At 34.7% G+C, this 6890-nt stretch overlaps 1 pseudogene; it reads left to right on the top strand.

Annotated features, from left to right (window-relative positions):
* Positions 1–2803: 2803 nt before the first annotated feature.
* LOC134729854 (RNA-binding motif protein, Y chromosome, family 1 member F/J-like) lies at positions 2804–6646 on the top strand (annotated as a pseudogene).
* The last annotated feature ends 244 nt before the right edge of the window (positions 6647–6890 follow it).

Genomic DNA, 6890 nt, shown 5'->3' with positions numbered 1-6890 from the left:
TCTGACACATAAGAGAAAGTAAAACAAGAACAACAAAAACCAAAAACAGAACAACAAAAATAAAAAAAAACCCCAAAAATAAGCCACACACAAAGAATATCGAGCCAGGTGTCAGGAATAAATATCTTATCTTTTCCTAACTGCAGCCTTCTCAATTCATATCACCCTATCTTCTTTTTCATTCTTGGTAAGTACTACAACTGTCTAGCACTTCATGGTAGTAATTAACCTGTTAGTTTGCAATTTAGCAAAATATGTGAAACCTATTTCTGAACATTTAATTTAGGATAATTTTTCTAGCTATACAACATGGGTCAGTTAATGCTATGTATGGCTATAAAATAGCAGTATTTAACAAAAATATTTGACCACTGTGGCCAAATTATCTTCTGTAATGATCCACTGCTACTAAGATTACATTGACATTTTGGAGACTGTACTGACATTTTGAATATCATATACACAAGGAAGATTGGAAAGCGTCTTCAGATGTCATTGTCTATAATGATAAGAATTAATACTCGTATTAACTTTCAAATTTTTGTATGTTAAAGCATGCGTGCAGGTATTGGATGAACAGGTAGGCCACTGAAGCATGGCTGTGGTTAAAGTTGTAAAAGTTTTGGCAAAATTGTGCATAGCAACATCTCCACAGAAAATTTAGATTTTGGCTCAGCTAGGAGATGTTGAAGAAAATTATATTTTTTATTCTTAATGATTCCCCGGCTGGTCCTTAAAGGGAGATAGCACAATATTGTGGAAAGAGGTAGTTTTGCAATCTGAAGTTAGACTGTAAGAGAAGTTAATGATTTTGAGAGCCAAATTTCAGATGTATGAAGTGGGGTCTAAAATATCTAGTACCTGTGTGTATAGTTATAAAGATCATATAATAACAATTGATTCTATTTGCCTTGTACTTTTCTGTAAAACAAAGACATCATTTAATTGTGTTGCTTAGTATAGATTTGTGTGGGCATTTTTAAGGATCATTTATCTCATCATAAATAAAATGGTAATACTGGCAGAGAATGGTACTTACTCCAACATTGACATTGCAGAGCTCCAGCTATTCTGTAGAGAAACTGGTGTGAATTGAAAAAAAACAAAACAAAACTGGATGATTGAAGGTTACTTAGTGGCCACTCTTTATTTACTAAGACTGTAATTCTCAGAGAGGACACACAACCTGTGAAGAGCTGGATGTAAATGATGAAGAGTCATTGAGAAAAGGCTGCCTCAAGGATCATCCTCTACATTTCTAGCTTGAAATACAGGGTATTTGGTGCTGTGAATTTCTGAAATAGTGGAATACTGTACGAGGAAACACGTTTTTGGGATGAAATGAAGGTCTGGTTTTGGTATGTGGAGATGTAAGGCATGCAGTTGGATATGCCAAGTCTGAAGGCAGAACAAAGATCTGGCCTGAAGTTGGGAATTTCTTAATGGTCAGCATAGAAAGGGTGTTTTAGCCTTGAGAAAACCCAAGAGGATCCATGACTGAAATCTGAACAACTTCAACACCTGTAGATTTAGTAAAGATGCCAATAAAATACATACCAAGTTCATATTAAAATTAATAGGAAAAGACAAACTACTTAGTGAGAGGTATTCAGGCAACTAGCACTAGGTAGCTATTAGGTAGCAAATTTGGGAAAAAATAAAATGTATAAAGAATCTTTGATGAGGTTTCCAAATATACAAAATAAAAACCACTTACATGTTAGAAGACAATATACAAAATGATATTATGTTAATGGTACTATTTAATGCTAATAGACAAAAATGAAAATTATTGTGAATTAAATCAACAGACAAGGTATTTTCTATCACTGTCTTTTCTTCTCAATTTGTGTGTTGTTTTAATTCACTAAGCAATGACTCCTCTTCTTAATTCCACCAGTTTTTATTTAACACTACCTTTGTTTTTCATATGTGCAATATTACACTGTCCAATAGAGAGGAAATGCAGAATTTGGGCTATTATATCAGAAACACCTTAGCTTTTCAGCTTTGGGCTTCTGGAGTGTGGTTAATATAAATATTCTCATCAGGCCTTGATTTGTCAGATTTCTGTAATCACTTCTCCAAAATAAACAATGTCTGAAACTGATGTCTACAATTAAATTAAAATTATGCTGGCTTTCAAGATAATTATGTTTATGTAAATTTGATGCTTTTTTGGGGGGGCTGAGGTGGTGGAGACAAAGTTTTGTTCTTGTGACCCAGGCTATAGTGCAGTCACGTGATCTTGGCTCACTGCAACCTCCACCTCTCGGGTTCAACAGATTCTCCTGCCTCAGCCTCCCAAATAGCTAGGATTACAGGAACCTGCCAACACACAGATAATTTTTGAATATTTAGTAGAGATGAGGTTTCACCATGTTGACCAGGCTGGATTTGAACTTCTGACATCTGGCAATCCAAGAGCCTTGGCCTCCCAAGGGGATTACAGGAGGGAACCACCCCGTGTGTGGTTAAAACATATACATAAACATATACATAAGAACTGTTTTCAAAAATTGCTGTGGCCTGCAGAAAAGATTACAGTGAAAAACGTTATCATGAAATTAATTAGGATAGTTAAGCATTTCTGAGAAATTACCTGAAGTACTACATTAAGATTCGTTTTTTAAGGGCACGTCTAAGGCAATATAAGAAATGAGTAAGGCAAGAAAACTTAATGAGATCAAACAAGGATCACATTTACAGAAACATTTTTAGAGTCAATATAGAATTGTAAATCATATGGGGACATTTTATGTAAGTGTTAGCAAATCCAACAAGAAACAACCCATAATGAGTAATGCGACTAATCTGTCTGAAAAAGTAAGCTCATTTTTTTTTAAATGACACAAGTTTTGTTGGGACACTGCAACTTTCAAATCAGTGATGTGAATACAAAGATGAAGTGGATTATATATTGTAAAAAAGAGATGTGCCACATTCTTCCATAGAATGTGTGATGGGTCAATCTTTTTTCCTATGTTTGAGTTTTTTTTTTAAATAATGGAGGAGTTTTCAAGGAATTTGAAAAATAGAATTTGTGTTTGATCCCTTAATGGAAGGCATGTGCTCAGTAACTATCTCAAATGTGGCACTGCGAAAGATGTGTTCATTTTAGGAGGGAAAAATAGTTCCTTTTGAGAGAAAATACCTCGAATTGAACTACAGTTGATGTAAAAATGTTTGTAAAATGCGCTTACAATAAATGTGCCAGTGTTATTGATAGTACCCTTAATACCTCTAGTCTTTGCATGGAAAAGCAATAAAAGTAGAACAAGCCAAGAAACCATCTTTTCAAAGTGGTGGTAGGCAGAGACCACCAGCTGCTTCGAGAAACAGAAACCCTTGTTTAAGTTGTAAGTTAGTCATGTATTGGATACTAGAAGTTGAAAATTTAAAATTTGTTGCTTAAATTTATGCACACAGAAATCATCCAAGTTGCCAAGAAACGAGGGATTATGCTCCACCATCTAGAGGCTATGCATACCGTGATAATGGTCATTCTAATCGGGATGAACATTCCTCTAGAGGATATAGGTACTGTAACTTTTTCTGGAGTTGTCAAATAGATTTCTTAAATTGTTCATTCCAACTAACGTTCTATCAGGGCTCCAATTTATCTACATCCTCTCAAACACTTGTTATTTCCTGCTTTGGAAAATTTATTGCCCTTCCAGTGTGTGTGTGTGAAATATGATATCCCATTCTGGATTTGAAATGCATTTTCTGCACACAGTAACTCATCATGCACATGTACCCTAGAACTTAAAGTATAATAAAAAAAAAGAAATGCATTTTCTGAATCACTGAATATGTGTATCTGTCCCATGTGCATCTTGGGCATTTGCCCATTTTATTTGGAGAAATATCTATTTAGATGTTTGGCCTTTTAATTTTGTTTAAGTTGTAAGTTAGTCATATATCGGATACTAGAAGTTAAAAATTTAAAATTTGTTGCTTAAACTTATGCATACAGAAATCATCGAAGTTCCCGAGAAAGTAGGGATTATGCTCCACCATCTAGAGGCCATGCATACCGTGATTGTGGTCATTCTCGTCGGCATGAAACTGATTCCAGAGGATATAGGTACTGTACCTTTTTCTGGATTTGTCAAATAGATTTCTCAAATTGTTCGTTCCAACTAACATTGTATCAGGGCTCCAATTTACCTACATCCTCTCAAACACTTGTTATTTCCTGCTTTTGAAAATTTATTGCCATTCATCTGTGTGTGTGAAATATGATATCTCATTTTGGATTTGAAATGCTTTTTCTGCACCCATTAACTCATCATGCACATGTACCCTAGAATTTAAAGTATAATAAAAAAAAAATAAATGCATTTTCTGAATCACTGAATATGAGTATCTGTCCCATGTGCATCTTGGGCATTTGCCCATTTTATTTGGAGAAATATCTGTTTAGATGTTTGACCTTTTAATTTTGTTTAAGTTGTAAGTTAGTCATATTTCAGATACTAGAAGTAGAAAATTTAAAATTTGTTGCTTAAACTTATGCATACAGAAATCATCGAAGTTCCTGAGAAACTAGGGATTATGCTCCACCATCTAGAGGCCATGCTTACCGTGATTGTGGTCATTCTCGTCGGCATGAAAGTTATTCTAGACTATATAGGTACTGTACCTTTTCTGGATTTGTCAAATAGATTTCTTAAATTGTTCATTCCAACTAACATTGTATCAGGGCTCCAATTTATCTACATCCTCTCAAACACTTGTTATTTCTTGCTTTTGAAAATTTATTGCCATTCATCTGTGTGTGTGAAATATGATATCTCATTTTGGATTTGTAATGCATTTTCTGCACCCATTAACTCATCATGCACATGTATCCTAGAACTTAAAGTATAATAAAACAAAAAGAAATGCATTTTCTGAATCACTGAATATGAGTATCTGTCCCTTGTGCTTTTTGGCCATTTGCCTATTTTATTTGGAGAAATATCTATTTAGATGTTTGGCCTTTTAATTTAAAGTTGTAAGTTAGTCATGTATTCGATACTAGAAGATGAAAAGTTAAAATTTGTTGCTTAAACTTATGCACAGAGAAATCATCCAAGTTCCCGAGAAACTAGGGATTATGCTCCACCATCTAGAGGCTAGGCATACTGAGACTATGGTCATTCTATGCAGGATGAACATTCCTCTAGAGGATATAGATACTGTAACTTTTTCTGGATTTATCAAATAGATTTCTTATATTGTTCATTCCAAATAACATTGTGTCAGGGCACCATTTTATCTACATCCTCTCAAACACTTGTTATTTCCTGCTTTTGAAAATTTATTGCCCTTCCAGTGTGTGTGTGTGAAGTGTGGAAGCTCCTTTTTTATTTGAAATGCATTTCCTGCATCATTGATTATCAGTATCTGTTTCATGTGCTTTTTGGGCATTTGGGCATTTTGGGCATTTGGGATCTGTGGGTATTTTATTTAGATGGTTGGCAATTTAACTGTGTTTAAGTTGTAATGTAGTTCTATTTTGGATACTGCAAGTTGACAATTTAACATTCCTTGCTTAAACTTGTGCACGCAGAAATAGTCCAAGTTCCCGAGAAACCAGGGATTATACTCCACCACCTAGAGACTATGCATACCGTGATTATGGTCATTCTAGTTGGGATGAACATTCCTCTAGAGGATATAGGTACTGTCATGTTATCTGGATTTATCAAATGGATTTCTTAAATTGTTCATTCGGAAATTGAAAAGACTTTTTTTTTTCAATTTAGTTATCACGATGGCTACGGTGAGGCCCTTGGTAGAGATCATTCTGAACATCTACGTGGAAGTTCTTATAGAGATGCATTTCAGGGATACGGTAAGGGTCCAGGATGGATTTGTAAATTACAGAATTTTATTTAATAGACCGGATTGTTATTTTAATGAAATTCTAAGGAAAATTGTAAAGGACATATGCAACATGTTTAAATATTGAGTATTCTTTTTTTTTTGATCATCCCAGAAACATATTTATTCATTTTCATCATTGTGCACAAATAATAAAATAAACAGTGCTTATCTGGTACTCATTATCAGTATAAAGCCTAGGGAATGATATGAAGGTGAGAACTTCAGTTAACGTTAAGAAAATGTGACTGAGCATTTACTTTAGAATTAAGTTTGTTAAGCTGCAAAATACTACTCTTACACTTCTCTTAAATAAAACCTTCTGACTATTGAAGACTTGATTAATATCCTGTCAACAAAGGCGGAGGAAAGCAGATATTTCCAAATAGTACTTTAACTAATTCATGCTTTAATGATAGCAGTAAAAATATTTAAATGTAGTCCCACATATTATTTTATCAACCCTGCAGGGACCTCTTATGATGCACCATCCGCACGAGGGCCTCGGATGTCTTATGGTGGAAGCACCTGCCATGCATATAGTAATACACGAGATAGATACGGCAGAAGTTGGGAGAGTTACTCAAGGAGCTGTGGTGATTTTCATTATTGTGATCGTGAGCATGTTTGCAGAAAAGACCAAAGGAATCCGCCTTCTCTGGGTAGGGTGCTCCCTGATCCTCGTGAAGCATATGGTAGCTCAAGTTATGTGGCATCTATAGTAGATGGTGGGGAGAGTCGATCTGAAAAAGGAGACTCGAGCAGATATTAAAGCAAGCATTCAAAATAATAGTTATTGCATACCAAACCTTGTTTGCAAATCAAAAATTGAAATGTTATTTCTGCATCGTTACCTGCATATTACTGACAGAAACATGTTGGTTTTGTGGAGAGAGGTAGATACTGACTTCCTCCATGAATTTTTTGAGGTATTCAAAGGAAAAGGAATTGTTTTCAAAGTAATTTCATACTTGTTGATGCTATTTGAAAAGTGTTTAGATGTAATATCTACCTTA

Source organism: Pan paniscus, chromosome Y (assembly GCF_029289425.2).
Source record: "Pan paniscus chromosome Y, NHGRI_mPanPan1-v2.0_pri, whole genome shotgun sequence".
Classification (NCBI taxonomy): domain Eukaryota; kingdom Metazoa; phylum Chordata; class Mammalia; order Primates; family Hominidae; genus Pan; species Pan paniscus.
Note: the sequence above shows the minus strand (reverse complement) of the source record. Positions and strands in the feature narration are given on the sequence as shown.